Source organism: Hippocampus bargibanti, linkage group LG05, assembly GCF_051943395.1.
Source record: "Hippocampus bargibanti isolate YZ-2025 linkage group LG05, ASM5194339v1, whole genome shotgun sequence".
Taxonomy (NCBI): domain Eukaryota; kingdom Metazoa; phylum Chordata; class Actinopteri; order Syngnathiformes; family Syngnathidae; genus Hippocampus; species Hippocampus bargibanti.
In genome coordinates this window covers 26,584,050-26,603,238 of record NC_142738.1, presented here as the reverse complement: position 1 = coordinate 26,603,238, position 19,189 = coordinate 26,584,050, and the positions used below count along the sequence as shown (strand labels likewise).

The 19,189-nt window shown below is 42.3% G+C and overlaps 1 long non-coding RNA gene across 1 annotated transcript in view; it reads left to right on the top strand.

Moving 5' to 3' along the window:
- LOC148898347 (uncharacterized) overlaps positions 1–19,189 on the top strand; it is a 295,352-nt gene that overhangs the window by 63,661 nt on the left and 212,502 nt on the right. The window lies entirely within an intron of this gene.

The following is a 19,189-nucleotide window of genomic DNA, read 5'->3' as shown; positions in this document are numbered from 1 at the left end:
GGAGTAAAACCTGTTGAGATCTTCAGCGCTTTCGCGATGCATTTGGGAGAATAAAGAGTCGAGATGGTCCTCTTGTCATAAAAGTAGGATATTTATTTGCCGAAGCACAGAGAGCAGCCGCTGCGCTCATCGTCGTACGAGACGTCAAACACATACACGAATACACTGACTTTTATCACTGTCAAATCACGTGATGTCGCGTTGTGGCTGGGTTGCCAGATCAGCTCAGTATTACAGCATTACATAAAATGAGGATACAATCTAACTTTCTTCACAAAACCAAGATCAAGTCGGAATCATGTAGAATCATACATGATCTTAAAAAAAACATGTGGCGTCACCGGTGCGCACTGCAGCTTTAATGTCTTTCAATTCCTTGATCTCCTTAATGTGCGTCTCACCCTGACGCATATCACACGCTTGAAAATGGTATAAAAGCAGCTGTCGTGGGACAGAGAGAATCAGACTCATCTCGGACTCACAGACTCAAAGAGACTTGCAAAGACCCGCACAGGCACGCCCGGCGTGACCGGGCGTCGGACGGACATCACTGCACGACTTGCTCGACTCCACGCCACGATCAAGCTCTGCGCGTCACTGCCTGGGAGATCTGACAACGAACCTACTTACAAATAAAGAGAGCCATCAAACTCTTTATTGGCGAGCCAGCCAGGAGGATTTTTTTCCTCCTCAGCCCAATCAACTCTCCAAATGGAAAGAACCAGATTTCCCAGCCGCCCGTGAACCCGGCATCTTCACAGCAAGACCCCTCGAGCCGAGCTCCCGATGGGCCGCCACCACCCGTGGGCGCCCCGACCCCACCATGAAACCTGCCGCACCCTGATGGCCAACACTGTCCAATTCGCCTGGCGACTCTGCAACTAGCTGCATCGTTTATGTCCACGATCGGACATTGTATATGTCCACGATCTGGCATCGTCGGACATCGCTTATGTCCACGATCGGACTTTGGGAAGACGCTTCATGGCCGACTCGGCCACCGACGTCAGCGTGCTTCCTCAGCGTCCTGCAGAGCGCCATGGCAGCGCGATCAACGCCACCGTCGCCGAAGACCGGCCTGTCCGTGCCCGGCAGCATGACCAACCCCACGCTCCTTCGTCCTCACACTCCCTCATCGATTCCCCGACTCGACCGACCCCAGGTGAACGACTCCGTGGTGAGAAGACCTTCCGGAATCGACTCGACAGCCACGAGGAAAGTTTCCATTGATCGACTCCAACTGGCAGTCGTAGAGCACACGTTGCGCGTGCTCCCGTGCAACGACTTCAGGCACCACCGAAACTTCCTCGGCAACCTCCCCACCGACGCCTGCCATTCCCGGTGATCGACCGTCATCATGCCTGGCCTCTCTGTGTCGCAGAGTGACTTTTGTTTTTATTTCTTTTTCCTTTATCGCTTTCACCGACTTCGGATCCAGGAGGGGAGCACTGTGGCGTCACCGGTGCGCACTGCAGCTTTAATGTCTTTCAATTCCTTGATCTCCTTGATGTGCGTCACACCCTGACGCATATCACACGCTTGAAAAGGGTATAAAAGCAGCTGTCGTGGGACAGAGAGAATCAGACTCAGCTCGGACTCACAGACTCAAAGAGGCCGGGCGTCGGACGGACATCACGGCACGACTTGCTCGACTCCACGCCACGATCAAGATCTGCGCGTCACTGCCTGGGAGATCTGACAACGAACCTACTTACAAAAGAGAGAACCATCAAACTCTTTAAACACACACATTCACGTCATTCCCCAATGACAATGGAGGAAGTGGTCACACATAGATGTTGGTGGTTTTGTAAGGCAGTCTCCAATCGTCCACATGTGCAGCCGTCTATATTATCCACAAGGACAAATTAGACCGATTGTTTGTGTTGAACAGTGTTGCCATTGTTGGAAACTTGGCAATTGAAAATAACACGTTCATTTGAAATCGGTGGTTGAATCCCTGAAGCTTTTGCACATTTTATCCACCAGAGAGCAGCACACCATTTGAAATAGAAAATAACAAGCTCATTTGAAATCAGTGGTTGCACCGCTGAAGCTTTTGCACATTTTATCCACCAGAGAGCAGCACACCTTTTGAAATTGAAAATACGTAACACGATTTTTGAAATCGGTGGTTGGACCGCTGAAGCTTTCGCACATTTTATCCACCAGAGAGCAACACACCTTTTGAAATAATAACACCACTTACACAGTCACACAATAGCCTATGTTTTGTATTGTCAGTGGAGACGACTGTTAAAGCAAGTATGATCTTTAGGCTGCTTTGAAAGGCATAGACTTAGCCTTCCAGCTCTGCTTTTGAGAGACGATGACCAAATGTTGAAATTTGGCCCCTTTTCATTCATTCAACTCAACCAAGGGGTCTTCCTTGGGTGCCGTCAGCTCCACGATAAGGATGTTTTTTTTGTGGCTCCAGAGAACAGAAGAATATCTGAGCTCAAGAATCCACCAATGATATGTTCTGGGAATGTCAGCCAATTTTCCAGGTCCACAAGGAGTTGCTATCTCCGGGCAGGAGACAGGGTCCGTGCTGCCAGTCTTGTAGCCTGGCCTTCACAAAAAAAAGTGCTTGTGATGTTTTGGAGTCAGCTGCAGCTGCACACAGGCAACGTAGCATCACTTCTACTTTTTTCTCACCATCTTGGGTGCAGAGCATTCACCCAAAGTGTTTATTTGATCGCAAAACATCCTTGTAGGCTGCTGCTAAACTGATGCACTCTTAGTTATATTTGTAAGAATGCCAAGCAACCAAAATAGGAAGAAATGTCGAAAATATGGCAGGTGAAGTGGATGAGCAACATTTTCTATTTCAACCTCTGCAGTACAGCATGAACTTTCATCATCTTGGCTCGGAAAAGCATCCCAGATGCTAGACGACCAATCGTTACATGGGGTCAAGACAACAACCAAAATCGAGCACGAGACACTACGTTTGTCTACTATACATCAGTTACTTCAGAGTTGAGCGTCTAACTTAAGTAGTGGAGGGTCGCTGTCCTGTATGTTTTCCAGCTTTCCCTGTTCCAACATAACTGATTCAAATGAGCAGCTCATCTGCAAGCTCTGCAGAAGCCTGACATTGAACTTGTTCATTTGAATTAGGTGTGTTGCAACAGGGAGACATGGAAAAAATGCAGCAAGGCGGCCCTTGAGGACCCGAGTTTGACCCCTGTGGTGTATTCGGTCAATGGCATGAAGTGCTTCTTCAGATATATTTAACAGGGCTGTCCAACCTTGGTCCTCAAGGGCCCCTGTACTGCCTGTTTTAAACACATGTGATTTACAGAATAAGGATTGTTCTTATGCTGCTTCAGAGCTGGTTGATGAGCTTATCACCCATATCAGATGTGTGCATTTTAATTAAGTGGTTGGACCGTTGAAGATTTTTGCACATTGAAGCTTGTTGAAACTTTTTGCACATTTTATCCACCAGAGAGAAGCACACGAGAGCTGTTTACAGCTGTGCGTGCTTGCATGCATGCACACACAGTATGCGTGTGACAATAAGACACCACAGGGGTCAAACTCCCATCACCCATGATGCATTTTTTTCGACCGCTCTGTCTCTCTGTTCCAACACACCTGATTCAAACAACATGTGTGTGACCACCCAAGATGGTTTCAGAGCTGGTTGAAGAGTTCATCACCTGAATCAAATGTGTTGATTCCGAGAGAGCTGGAAAACCACCAAGACAGTGGCCCTCTAGGCCCTGAGTTAGACATGCCTGATTTAGAAGTTTATACTCCACATCCACCCACTTACAAATTAGTAAAGCCCATAGTCCCCACCAGTTTCATATGCTCATTCATCAAACCCTTCTTTAATAAAAATAAAATATGATTTTTTTTACTGGTGCATGAAATGAATTGTGAGGCAAGTGTAGTAAACTGTGTTTTGTTATTGCCGTGTGTGCATGCGTGCAGCATGTTTGTGACCAGTGACCACCCAAGATGGCAGTGGTCGAAAAATGATTTCCCAGAATGAGCGGCTTGTAACTTTGCAGATGGTCTTTCAGATTGGTTTCAGAACCTGTTTGCAATGCCAGGTGTAACTTTCAGGTTTTCAGAGATATTTGGACTCAATAAATGTCAACTCATAGATCTCAAAAATGTATTAAGAGAGAAAAAGGTGCAAGAACGACAAATGAGGACACTGGTAAAATAAGTAGGATAACAACGAGGACAAAATCGCTTGCAACAAATTCAATCCGACAACATATATTGAATGAAAACCAATGACATAATTTACGATGAAAAATACTAAACAAGAGAATTGAGGCACACGGACATGGAACGTTTAAAAGCACCACTTGAACAACGGCTTAAGTAAGGCAAATTATACGATGATTAAGTTGTCAGTGATCATGAGTGAATAGGTAACAGGGGTACTGCTGCAAGGAAGTTCCACACCCGCCATCTACTTGGGCCTAAACTGATTGTAGCTGTGACAGTCAAAGCCATTGCCGTGCACTTTTAGGCAGGAGTTTAAGATGGGGTCCAATGACACATGAAATAATTCAATGGAAAACCTTCCTGAAAACACTGAAACACAGAATGTAAATTGAATACAAGTACAATCCAACCAGTGGCGTGTAGTCTAGGGAGGCAGGTGAAAATATCAAATGACAAAATAAATTAAACAGTTATATTTATTCAGTGATTGGATTGGATTGGATTTGCCTTTATTAGTCTCACTGTGGAGAAATTTACATTTAACAGCAGCAAAGTGATGAAAGGAATGAAAGTAGAAAAACAAAATACATAATCTTTACTTTATCGTTATCGTTTTCCATTTAACTTCACAATTTTTGGATTTTTTTTTCAAAATCGCTGAATTTTCACATTTACCGTTGAAATACTAAGTGGAGACGAGTGGTGAGGCAGCAGACGGCGGAGTCTCACCATGGATTGCACAATCACTGTGCTAACTGTGCTGGTTTGCTCTGCAGTGAGACCGCATTGCTGTCCCTCTGCATATTGCAATTAAAATGTTCAAAAGCTTTTCGTGTATCAACTAAATTTCTACAGTTTAGCTGGTGTATATAATGTACAGGTGTGCATAGGTGAGGCACACAGTTCTCATGACACGGGGCGCTGGTGATTAGAGATTCTTCTTGCGACTCCTCGGCTGCAGAATCATAGAATTAGTGACAGAAAGTTACAGTAAACAGCAATTAAGTTAAGTGCAACCATCCAGTCATTTTTTTTTTCGTGTTGCTTGGCCTTATTTTCAGAATGGTGGATTACATATCTAAATTTAAATAATTTTCTAAACTGGACTTTCAATCGAAGCAGGAGATAATAATTAAAGGTAGACCAACACCTGACTGTATAGCTCACAAACGATGAGGGATGAATGTAAATCTCCTGGACAGCTTCTCAGCTTTTTGGCCATGAAGGATCTCATTGAAACTATTCCTGAAGCGAAAAAGTTGCTCCAGCTCGTGCTCACTGTTCCAGCTACTACAGCATCAGTGAAGCGGTCATTCTCAGCACAAAAGACTGAAAAAATACAGACGACTTTCTTGACTGGCAGTGATCTCCATTGAGACAGAGAGACTTGGACTTCATTTTTAAGTAAAGGTAACACGATAATAACGTTGTTTTAATTCTTTTTTCTATGCTATAGTTTGTATACAATATATAAAGAATGCTGACATGACATTTTAAACAAAACATGTTAACTGTTGCCAATCAAATGGTGAATAAGCTACTCTGTGGAGTTCATATGTGTCATGATCTGGTTGGCGCCCAACGGGTGGCGCTGACGGCCCCGCCTGCACCTGCACCTATGCAGGTGCTGGTCGTCCCGATCAGTGGCGGACTGCCACGTTCGGATTGGCGACCAACGGGTAGCGACGTCAGCCCTGTCTGCAGCCTCGCAGGTGCTGGTCGTTTTAATCAGTGACACTTAAAAGGAGTCCTGGCACGACCATCCAGTGTCGGTTCATTGTTTATTGCATGCTTTGTCTGCAATCGCATGCATTGTATGCTGTGCATGTGTTTGTTTAACCTTGGCGGATCTTTAAACTTGGTTTTCTTTTGATACTTTGTATTTTTTTCTGTTCAGATGATTTTGATGTTTTACATTTTGTTCTTGCTGACCTTTATTTTAATACAATTTGTCAAACAACCTCCTGCTCCCTCCTGCCTGCTATTTGGGATCCGCACCCGCCATCACCACCTTGCAAAATGTGACAATATGTTTGTAAATCTGACTGTGATGACGTCAGTGCCTCACCAGCCATGAACCTCAACGCACATCACTGAATCCAACTAAGTCAATGTATAGAAATGTTATTTTTTTCCTGTTATATGACGAGCAATCAATATCACTGTATGTGCATTGGTCACATGTGCACATGCTGTACAGTACATACTTCCCCGAACACACGTTCAGCTGTAGCCTCATAAAAAATTAATTGCAATTTGTGGAGGAGACCTTTAAAATATCCATGAAGTCTCAGCAAGGCATCTGACTCTCTCTCTGAGGCTGGGTTTTGTCTTCCCCTATAAAGTATGTTGAGAAGACAAAAGCAGAAACTGTATACTTATGGCCTTGTTTCGGCATTTCCATCTCCAAGAAATTCGTTGGATGTCCACTAAAAACAACTGTTTTCGGGATGTGAAAAAAATACAATCTCTCCAAAACACAAACAACTTCATTTCTGAAATGTGTTTGTGGAGTCATATTAGAATCCCCGGATAATGATTTTTGGTTGCGGATAGTAAATAATAAGAGCAAACTCTTAAAAAGATATAAATGATTGTCGAGAAGGTGGATATTAAAACTGAATAACAGAGGTATTCAGATGAGAAGGTTTCTTCAGCCGTCATCTGTACAAATTTGAAGGTTTCGGATGTTTCGCCTCCTATCCAAGAGGCTTTGTCAGCGAACTAAAGTCTGACTGGTCGTATCGGCCCTATTTATATATCGCTAATGTCCAGACATGGCGGCTCCGGACACAGCTATGATAGGTCCCTACTCTCAGGTTGGGGGGAACAGAGGACCACTCCCTGTGGCCCCACTGATTGTCCCTACATTCCTGACTAACGACTGGCCTATTTGCCCCACTCCCACTGGTATCACCTCATCAGCATTACGAATGTTGCCTAACCTGTTTTGCCTAAGCAGGCTATTGTATGAACGATCCAAATTGAACCTCACCCCACCAGACCGGTTTAATGAAGGATTTTGTTGTTTTATAAGAATCGCTTCTTTTACCCCCATTTCAAACCATCTATGTTCTTTCGCTAAGATTTTAACCTCATTGTTGTCAAATGAGTGCTTTTAGGTGCAAATGTACTGCCGATATTCTTTTTTTTATCTTGTTCACCAACTGCATAAACCCATACTTTCCTATACTATTCATTTTTTGTACTGATATAAAATCTAATTATAAGTGTAGATGTATTTTTGTTTTTCTACTTTCATTCCTTTCATCACTTTGCTGCTGTGAAATGGAAATTTCTCCACTGTGAGACTAATAAAGGCATATCCATCCATCCATGCTCATAGTAGAGGATTCTGAGAGAAAGTAAGAGAGGTCAAACTGAGATGGTTTGGACATGTCCAGAGGGGAGAGAGTGACTACTTGGGTGAAGGATGCAGAGCCTTGAACTGCCAGGCAGGAGACCGAAAGGAAGACCAAAGAGGAGGTTTATGGATGTTGTCAAAGAGGACACGAAGGTAGCTGGTGTGAGAGAAGAGGATGCACAAAACCGGGTTAGATGGAGGACACTGATTCGCTGTGGCAACCCCTGAAGGAAAAAGCCGAAATGAAAATAAGAAGAATGAGAAAGAGACCAGCCATTAACAACCCAAACCCACCACTAGTAAGCACCATAATGTTTCGAGGATAATACAATCCATTATGAGAAATAGCTAGAGCAGTCAATGCCTCATTAGACTTCTAGACAAATTGTTAATATGTAAAATGGCCATCAATAACTGATTGATGTATTATCAAGCGGATTTTGTTACACATACACACACACAGCATACCTGTAACTTGTAAACCACGGGCAAAATAGCAATACCTGTTTAGTGATTTCTAAATGGCTCATTTAAAATGGCTCATGTCTCTTTTTTATAGGTTCATTTGGACTTGCAAATACCTTCATCAACTCCTGTTTTCCCTGCCGGTCACGTCTGCTTCAACAAAAGCAGTGTGAGGTCAAAAATGGCTTGATTAAATTATATGCTGTGAAATTATAAAAGCAATTAACAATAGAGCTACATTATGTTATACATGCACAGTATGATGATGGTATTCAAAGTATTTTGATGTCTTTGGTAGACTCTTCTATATTCATCCAGCCAGCGGTGTTTTTTGGGGTTTTGTAATGAGTGCAGAAAGTTTTCTATTAAAACCTCACAGTCGATCGTATGTCATAATTTGTTTATTTTTCCCAAAATAATTTTCATTCAACATTTCTAAAATGTCAGGAAACAGGTGTGGTGTGTGATGATACTCTGGTTCAACCAGGTCATTTAGGAGTCCCATTTTTGTCATCCCTGTTTCATTTGTTCCATGTTAAGGGCTCTTTTCAAAGATAAGACCGATTGGAAAAAAAGACTATTCCCAAAAAAAGTAAATTAACCATTTTTAATACAAATACAACTTTTTGCACGCTGATTTTTTTTTCATTCATACAACATAAACTCATTTATCCCCCCCCCCACCACTTCAATTGTCAATTTCATGTCAAGATGAGTGTAAAACGAACCAAAACAGGAAAACCTCTTCCTTCATGCCACTATCCTTAATTTCCACCTGGTGGTGCCAGAAGGGATTGAACCAATTGCATGGAACGCTTCAAGGAGATTCATTTGCACATCACTACCTGCATGCAACATCAGGATCATACTTCAAAGCTTATCAGAATTAGAATCAGAATCATCTTTATTGCCAAGTATGTAGAACACACAAGGAATTTGTTTCCGGTAGAACACGCTGCACTAGTATCATCATCAAAAAATTGCTAAGTGGCACTATACAGTTCCATTATGGAGCATCATCCCCATCATGAATCAGAGGATATGCTGCACAGCCATCAACAGCAACATTCAGCACTGGGATCTTGGAGAGCACACCATTCAAGCAAGGAGCACTATTAGGAACAATTTAACATTTCAACCTACATTTGAACTCATTCACTGCCAGACGTGCAAAAAATGTGTCCATTCCAGTGCCAAGGTTTTTCTCATTTTCACTCAAATTGCAGGACCCACATAATATTGATTTTTAGGACTACATAATCATTCAATGCAGCATAAAAAAAACTTCTTTCTTGAGGAAAAAAAGAGTTAATTCCTAAATTATATGGGTCTGGAGTAATATGAGGTGCAAGTGGGGGCGGCTGTAAGAAGACAAATGTTGCCCCCTCGTGGAAGGGAAAAACATTACCAGAGGTCTGACCAGACCTGTAGCGGCACCCCAGTCCCCCACAAGAAAAAACACAACGCAAACTAATTCTGGAATGACGATCCATGTCATATTTTCAATTCCCGAATAAATTTGGGAATGGCAGTGAATGAGTTATATACACACATAAAACAGATTCTGCACAGTTTATTAATTTTTTATGTCACCTATTTTGATTCTGTAACTAATTAGATTCCCGTGTGTGTGTGTGTATGTGTGACTGTGTGTGTGTCTGCGCGCGTGTGTGCGTGCGTTTGTGTGTGTGTGTGTGGTGGGGGGGTGGGGAGGGTGGAATTAGATTAATTGTAAAAGTACTTTTGTTCAAAAACAAATCTGATTTGTAATCTACATCATACTTAATAAATTAGATCATCTTTAGAATACGGTTGATTTAGAATGCCAAAAGATTTACTTTACCTTCGACACACTGCCAGGGTTTCTTTCTACTGCAATACTTAATTTTCCTCACTGAAATTGTCTCTGTGGATAGTCAGACCTCCTGTAGACCCCCATCTTTAAAAATGTAATGAGCGTGAAGCTTCCCGCTGCAACAAGGCTGCGGTGAATGCGAAGTCAACCCCAGGAATATAAATTAGTTACACCTAATTAAGTCACGATGCATTGTTACCTCACTGAGACATTTTTTTATCGGTTACATTCTTGATATTTCAAAGCAAAGTCTTGATATGTCCGCAATACGACAGTAATGGAAGAACCAGAAACTTGAAAAGCCCGCAGCTCAGTCATGATATTAAAATGAAAATATGCAGCGTAAGTATAGCATGAGGTGTGGTCTCACTTTGTGTGGATTAAGCATTGACTGAATTTTGATATTTTCACAGAAAAGGTGACACATTTCAAAAAGGGTGTTGTTTATCATTGTGGGCCACAACCAATTATATTCACCACCAATCAGAGTGGCTACTCAAATTCTCTTGCAAATTAGCACATGAGAGACACAGTCTTAAGATGGTGCAAGAATGAGCTAATTTGCTTGTGTCTATGACAGGTCGTGTCACTAAATGTACATGTTTGAGGAACTGCAAGCAGACATCTATGGGCAGATGATAAAGTTCATTAGTGAGATTGCAGATCTATGAAGGGGGCACTTGAAGACCCCTTAGATCAGGGGTGTCAAAGTCATTTTTTGCCGCAGGCCACATTGTAGTTATGGTTTCCTCTCGAGGGCCGTTATGAATTTGGGGAACCCATTAGAATGTTTAAATCCCTTCAAATATTACATATAGAGTGTTCGGTTTAAATTCTTCCTTCTTTCCTGGTTCGGTTTTGTCAGAAGTTCAGTGATAAAAATATCAGTAACGACGATAGATGGTGAACAAAAAACTACTTTATTCTAATGAGACAGAAAAGGCACTTCTCGTCTCGGTCGGGGCGAAGACATGAGCACACGGACAAAGATAGGAAACAAAGAGGAACGAGCTCCCGCTCTGACATGTTTTTGAATGTCCACAGCAGTGATCTGTTGTCCAATCAGCTACGGACAACTCAGTGTTGGGAGGGTCTTAGATTGGAGCCGTTGCTCCTTTGCAACGACGATTGAACTAATAAGATTGATAATGCTATTAGACTGAAATTAAACGTGCAATAATCATAATGTGTACTAAGCTAAATATGAAATAACCTAATATGTTTACTAATGTGCATAAAACACTCTATCATTCCCTCCTGTTGTACATTTAAACATCAGTTCATACATTTCCAAAAGTTTTCATGCATGCACGTCATACTAACTGCACAGGGAACCATTCTTTATTCTTGCTTTACTCCTCTAATCTAATCTATCCTATCTAATATTATCTACCTAACACCATGGAGAAGGCGAAAAACCTCTATCACAACTTTGCTTCTGTGATACGCAACCTCTCCATATTTTGAGGGTTTTTAAATTTTAATGAGGAAAACTCCTTCTCGGCTCTCCGTTTCTTTTTTTGCTTTTGTTTGTTGGAGCAACCACACTCTGGCCATGGTGTACTATTCCTAGCTACAACACAGGGTCCCCTTCACGCATTTGTTGATACAAAACCTTTGCGTAATTCACCTGAGAATTAGTTATCATATTCATTAGCATTGCTCTTAAGCATGGAATAATACAACCAATGACTAAGAAAATAAGTACAATCACAATTGCGAATGGGATAAACATTCTGAGCAAAGTCCGATACTAAGAGCCCCCAAAGAGCCCGTCAAAGATCCACGGGTGATTAGTCCGTCGATCTTTGGCCATGGCGTCTCTGAGATTCCTGACAACAGAGAAAGCATCAGTCATGTTTATGGAATTCGCTTCTTCGGGTATGTACGTACAACAAGTGTCACCCACCATAGCACAGACGCCCCCTTGTGGGGCCGTCAAAAGGTCCAAAACCATTCTATTTTGCAGCACCATTTGTCTAATTGCTGCAATTTCAGTGTTTTGCATTTCATCTACTTCCAAACTGGCATTTACAAACACTTGAAACCTGTAGTCAATTGTTTCAATTCGTAGCATGTTTTTAGCCACTCCAATTTGTGGAAAAAGAGCTAACATTACCTTACTTCCCGTGCTATGGTGTTTGAATTGTTCTGGAACATCAGTTCCCCAGATCGAATCATGGGGCTTAAACGACACTCTTCTTTTCACATGATGGTGCGCTGGACGACTGGTAACGATGAAAGTATTGTCAGTTACAGTAACAGGTGCGCACATACCGTAGGCTCTCGGAGGAATAAAAGAATATACTTTCCAACCACATAACCACCAAAGATGTGAAGATACGGGTAAGATGGTGACATTGGTGTTTAACGGTAGCACATATAAACATCTATCCTCATCTATAAAACCTAAGTTTTGACCTGTCCCGTATATTGCAACACATACTGGTAATCGCAAACCGCTCTCGGTCATAACCTGATTTTCAGTTTCCAAGATGGTATCTAAACTTGGAACAATCTCTCCTCTCGAAGCATTGCGAAGAACTGGAAAATGTTGATCAGGTATATGAGAAGATATTAACATATATGCAGCTCGAGCCATTTTATCTCCAAATACCTTTGAATGCACTCTCTGTTGCATCACCGAATGTGGCATTTTGGAACAAACGAAGCAATTACTTTTCCTATTTTGTTTAGCAATTAGTGTATCATAACGATACCACGTGTTTGATAACAATGGATTCCAGTCATGTTTTTCTCCTGCAAACGGTTGATATAATGCGTCCATGACACCTGAATTTTGGGCTTTTTTGTCAGGTATTTCAACATAGGCTGTCAGTCTGATGTGCGGTTTATTTTGGAACGGCGATGTCACGACTGGTGATGTCAAAGATGACATGATGCATATAGTTACGGGAAAATCAGTGTGATGTTCACGAGAATCAGGACAGAGTCTCAAGTCCATGCATCCTGCAACATCATGAGTTATGATGGCGAGTTGGATATCAGTCATTGTACCATTTCCTGTTCCTAACCAGTTCCCTTGAGCTATCTTGACGGCGATTCGTTTTGCTTCTCGGGTACAGTTATTTCGAACCCATTCTGTGTTAGGCTTAGAACGGACCACAACGGAATCCCAACCAGTGGTCCAAGCCTTCCCGGACTTGATACGAGCGTACCAAAACTCTTGAGGATAATTGCTTCCATCTTGTCGTGCTTCATTCACGAGGACGCTCAGAGGAAATGACACAATTCCTGCAGCTTCTAGTGGAAAGCAGGCTACAGGATATGCCATGCTTGGGCACTTTCCTGCCGTTGTTGGATGTAAGGGTGGAGTTTGGCAGGCTGATGGAATGGGAGGCTTTACGTGCGTCATCTGGATTGCCTCCACTAATTCATACAGCAAGATGATGTGGACCAAACCCATGGCTATTGAGTAGTTTGGCTCCGGCTCTCTTCCACCTGCTCAGGATCTGGTTGGTGAGCGATCTTGCAGTGGCTTTGATGCACCCAGGTGGTTCTTTCGGCGATCTTGATGGCAGTTGGCGTTGTTATCAGCGCGGTGAATGGCCCCTCCCACTTTGGTGCCGACCAGGACTTCCTCTTAATCGCCTTGTTCAGCACTTGGTCTCCGGGGGGCCCAGCAGCAGTCTCTGTTCCTGTGAAGGGAACACAGGACTGCGGCAGTACACGTGCTGTGGACCTCTTTGTTGTTGTAAATATTTTACACAATTTTGCCAACAAAATGCTTGGATCTGATTCATTCTTTTGCCCAAAGTTCACCTTCCCATAATGGGAGGAAGAATGGTCTTCCATTGCAGTATCTCAAAAGGCGTTAAGCCATTATTAGTGGGCATTATTTTCATATATATATAATTTAAACAGAAATAGACGTTCAGGCCATAATTTGACTGTTGCCTCCATCGTTTTTCTGAGTCGATTTTTTATGGTACCATTCGTTCTTTCAACTAATCTTGCACTCTGTGGATGATGTGCACAGTGGTTCTTTAATTTAATACCTAAATGTTCAGAAATTTTGGTTATTACGTCATTAACAAAATATTAATGACCATTATCACTCCAAATTATTCTTGGTATGCCATGTTCTGGAATAATATGTTTGCATAATGCTTTTGCAACGGATAATGCATCAGATTTCTTTGAAGGCACAATTTCCCCCATCTGGTGAATGAATCAATTAACACCAAACAGTATTTATAAGAATTACTTGTGCTTAGTTCAATGAAATCCATGTGGACCACTTCAAAGGGGTGTGACCCCTGTGGAAATGTTCCTCTTTTTGGTCGGGGTTAAATGAATAAGATACCTCTGGCCAGGAGGAGTCTCACAATACATTCAAATAATGGCTGCTAGCTAGCGCGGTACTTACTTAGTGAACTTTTGAAAAACAGCCGTGTTGTCCTCCAGCCAGAACGTTAGGAGCCCCCACAGCCACCGGAAAGGAGTGATATTCTTTCCGTCTCTCGTGCGGACTTCACAAGCAGGCTTCAGCGAAGAGGGAAAAAAAAACTTTTTCTGCGCTCCTCCGCTCTTTCTGCGTCAGTCAAGAGGCAAGTCCAGTGAAGGAACTACTTTCCTCCACTCTCACCCGTCGAATTTTTTAACGGGCAGACCACCGGGAACACTCCCCGTCTCCTTGTTGACTGGGCAAGCAGGTGGCATTCCTCAAACGCTTAGGCTGGCAGACTGGCATCGGGTTTTGGCATCAATTAATGTTCGGTTTAAATTCTTCCTTCTTTCCTGGTTCGGTTTTGTCAGAAGTTCAGTGATAAAAATATCAGTAACGACGATAGATGGTGAACAAAAAACTACTTTATTCTAATGAGACAGAAAAGGCACTTCTCGTCTCGGTCGGGGCGAAGACATGAGCACACGGACAAAGATAGGAAACAAAGAGGAACGAGCTTCCGCTCTGACAAGTTTTTGAATGTCCACAGCAGCGATCTGTTGTACAATCAGTTACGGACAACTCAGTGTTGGGAGGGTCTTAGATTGGAGCCGTTGCTCCTTTGCAACGACGATTGAACTAATAAGATTGATAATGCTATTAGACTGAAATTAAACGTGCAATAATCATAATGTGTACTAAGCTAAACATGAAATAACCTAATATGTTTACTAATGTGCATAAAACACTCTATCATAGAGTACACAGCAAATTAATGAATAACTTGTTTTCAAATCTGAAGTTTGATTTGCTTTCGCGGGCCGAAAAAAATGATGTGGCGGGCCGGATTTGGCCCGCGGGCCTTGACCTTGACACCTGTGCAATCATACTCAATCGACATGTTTTGAAGTTTTGAATGAGATTAAATTTGCCTTCCTTTGGTCGCTGCCCAGTTCAAACTCCAAATGACCCATTTGCGCCCTCACACAGTTGGCCACCAGTGAACCCCACTTTTAGGCCTGTCCCCGGAGAAGGGCCAATTAACACGGCAAGACTGGCCAAGAGATCTCACCAGCGCATAAATTTCCTCCGCAAGCTCAGAAGAGCTGGAGCCCCGACCCCCATCGCAACCTCCTTCTACCGCGGTACCATCGAGAGCATCCTGACCAGCTGTATCACCGTGTGGTACGGCGCCTGCACCTTGTCCTGCCGTAAGACTCTGCAGCGCATCGTGAGGACAACTGAGAAGATCATCTGTGTCCCCCTGCCCCTTTCAGGACATTTACAACACCCGCCTCACCTGTAAAGCCATCAGGATCGCTGACGATCCCGCCCAGGAGACTGTCGAGTTTCCGGGCCAAGACCAGCAGGCTCAAGGACAGTTTCTCAGGAGACTCAACTCCCTCCCAGCCCTGCCCTCCTTCCTTCCCACTGCCACACTCGGAGTACATGCTACACCAGGGATGGGCAAACTACGGCCCGCGGGCCACATACAGCCCGTTAGGCTTCTTAATCCGGCCTGCTGAACTTGTTCTAATTATAGTAACAACAGTGTCTGAAACTCATGACAAAAAGTTAGCGGACAAAAGGGCAGACAACTCTGAAAAGTTGCCTGCCCTATTTTTCACAACTTGAAACACGATAAGACCATCGTCACAAGGTATTACGTTTTTTTTATATTAATTAAGGCTGTACCTACCACAAATGTGACCTTGCTTAATTTAGTCATTTGTCACCATGGTGCACAATGCAATGTTTCCATTCCTTGCTACAAGCCACTAAGCAAGTATGCAAATTTCAACTGCAGGTAGCCTATGTCTGTGTGCTTGGCGACGATACACGTGTACTGTTTGCGCGTGAAGGCGAGGGCGTCCGTGGCGAGTTTGTAGAGTGCGCGGTCAGGACAATCCATCCATGATTTAGCGGAGTTTAAGGAATTATTGAGATTGAATATTTCGTTGTGGTATAATATGTTTTGAATGTTGAAAGTGATTCAATTTTTCAATAATTTTCTTAACTTTGCACCTACCATTGAAACTTATTAAAAACAGCCGCAATCTTGATAAATCACAGTGCATATTATTATTATTATTTTAATCTATTTCCATTTCCTCCTCCCAGTATCTGTGAAATAGTCTGTAAATGCCATACCTTGCATATTACTTGAGACAAATGTATTAATTGATCAGGGATATGTTTCACATTTGAAAGGCAGTTAATAAATTGGGTTGTAGTGTTCTTACTGTGCTATGAGGTTTGTACACACTACGTTTAAAGGACAACCGGCATCATTTTTTTTTGTTTCCTACTGACATTAGAAAAACGTTTAATAGCATCTAAAATACCCAAAACACGAAGACTGATATTTTTAGTCAAATGAAAAAAAAACAATAGAAATGACTTCAAAATGAATCCGGAAATGGCCAGTTTCAGAAGGTCCAACCCCCTTGTTCGTGACGTCACGCCAAGATGTCTTGCCTTGCTCGAGAATCAAAACAATGGCTTCAGATTCGGAGAAGATGCTTTCTTGTTACTCATCCAGTTATGAATATGATTCAAATAGTTTTGAAGGGGAAAGCATAAATGTTTGCAATTGATTCAAGGAGTCCTCCCATGTCAATTCGAGCCGTCAATGACAGCAATGTAGCACCCAGAAAATGGAGAAGATGGCGCCCAAGCTCTGTTGGAAATGGGCTGATTTGTCTGCTGGAAATTTGTGTCAACTAGTATCAAATAGTAGTCTTGGTGCAACACACAACGATTCACCATCACATTATGTGTTTTCCTTCTAATTTTGCCATCAACACGGATCAACACGAAGTTTTCAGACCAAACAAAGTACCGCAAAATGTATTGTGTGTCGCTTTCTTGGTCAGGGGCGGTCCAAACGTGACGTCACATGGGGATCATCATCAACTCGAAAACAAGACTTCATGAATATTCAGCGCGAGTCTTAAAACGTAAACTATAGCGATATGCTGTGGAATCTTTGTAAAATACGCCCAGTCAAAGTCTTTTGAAGTTATTTTATAAATTATTGACATAACTTGTTCGGAGGCGTCGGTTGTCCTTTAATTCTTTAGGTTTAGTATTTGCGGCCCAAACCCTCCCTCCAAATGATCCTGGCCCGGCCCCTCTGTCAAATTTTAGAACCCATTGCGGCCCGCGAGTCAAAAAGTTTGCCCACCCCTGTGCTACACGCTGTACTTTCATCCTGAACTCTAATTTTTTTCTGCACGACCTCACTTCAACCTTTTTTTTTTCATTACTACACTACGTCACTTTACACATGACACTACCTCACTTTACATTCAGAATTTACATGTATTGTCTGCTGTCAATTGTTAGTCTTTTTTTAGCCACGTTATAAGTGCCTTGCTCGCTTGGTCTGAGAGGACAGCAATTACATATGTGCTGTATGTCATGCATATCAGCATATTTGACAATAAAGCTGTCTTTGTTTTTGACTTTATAGAGTGTTAGAGTTGAAATTAAGAAATAATTGAAACTCACACAAAAGGGAAGGAAGACGTTTCTTTGTTGATTTTTTTACTTACTTACAAGGAGAATAGACAAGACAGAGTACAGCTTTCTCACCTATCCTAAATAATCTTTCTACCCACTTCCCTTTTACTATAGTGACTGGTCTTGATAGATAGTTTCTCAGAAGCAAGAAATTCTTTTACTCTCCGACAGTTAGGTCACTTTCCCATCCAGTCGTTGAAGGTTCGCTGAGGGAAAACATCCCACCAACTTTCCTCTCCATTCCTTCCTGAATAGTAGCATCTTCACAGCAAACATTAAGAACTTCACACCAACATTGAATGTGTAGTTATTTGAATGATTACGTGGGAACGTGAAAGACGAAGAAGAAAAGTGAATGTGTGATTATATGTATGATTACATGTATGAGCATTTTTATTATGCAAGCATAATCAATGTATCATAAGCAAATGTATTATAACTAAAAACAACAACCCAAACAAGAACAAAGCATTATTATCATCTTTTATATTTTATAAATCACTGCGGCACAGCTTTGTAAGGGGTTGAAGTGGTGACACATGGACATCAAGGATGAGTGTGGAAGGCAGTTTGCATGTACCGACTGAACACATTTGTGATCTCTGTATGACACTTTACCTTGTCCCTCAATTGAGGTCTCTTTGCATTTCCTTATAAGCAAATTGCAAAGACTCAAGCAAATTAGTGTATTATTCTGCTCTGCCAAGTATTACCAATGTCACGTGCGGATTGAGATGATCACTTTGAAACAAGTCAACAGTAATCATGCTCACACGCCCAAAGGGCGCTTTTTTAAAAGCCATTCTGCACCAGTTTTCATGGTACTTTGCAAATACCAAAACGAGCCTCCCACGGCACAGGTTCAGATTGCCTCGCACCAGATTTGTACTTGCCGTATAGAAATAGAGCCAGATTGTCATGACGGAATGAAAGCAGACCAGATGCAATATACTTGGTTTAAAAATCTAATTTTCCCCAGACGAGATTTCATTATAGGGCCATTGCAGACAGTGAAAGTAACTTGTCCTTCAAGGCCACGGCGATCCATTCAAGATGGAGCCTTTCCCAAGAAGTATTTTTATAGGCTACATCTTGTTTTTCCCGACATGCTGCTCCCGTGTCCTTGAATATAATACTGGGCACCATATATGGGAACATTCAATGGTTGTTGTGTGTATGACAATGTAGGCACAGAATACTTGTCTGTAATGGTAATTACTATTTTAATTTTTTACACGTATTTTATCCCCCCAAGTGGAAACTCAGCACGGAGTCGGATTGAATTTGTGTGCACACCAAACCTAGAATAAGATGACACACATGCGAGCATGTACACATACAGAGCTATATTTTAGTAGACAGCACACATATATAAATC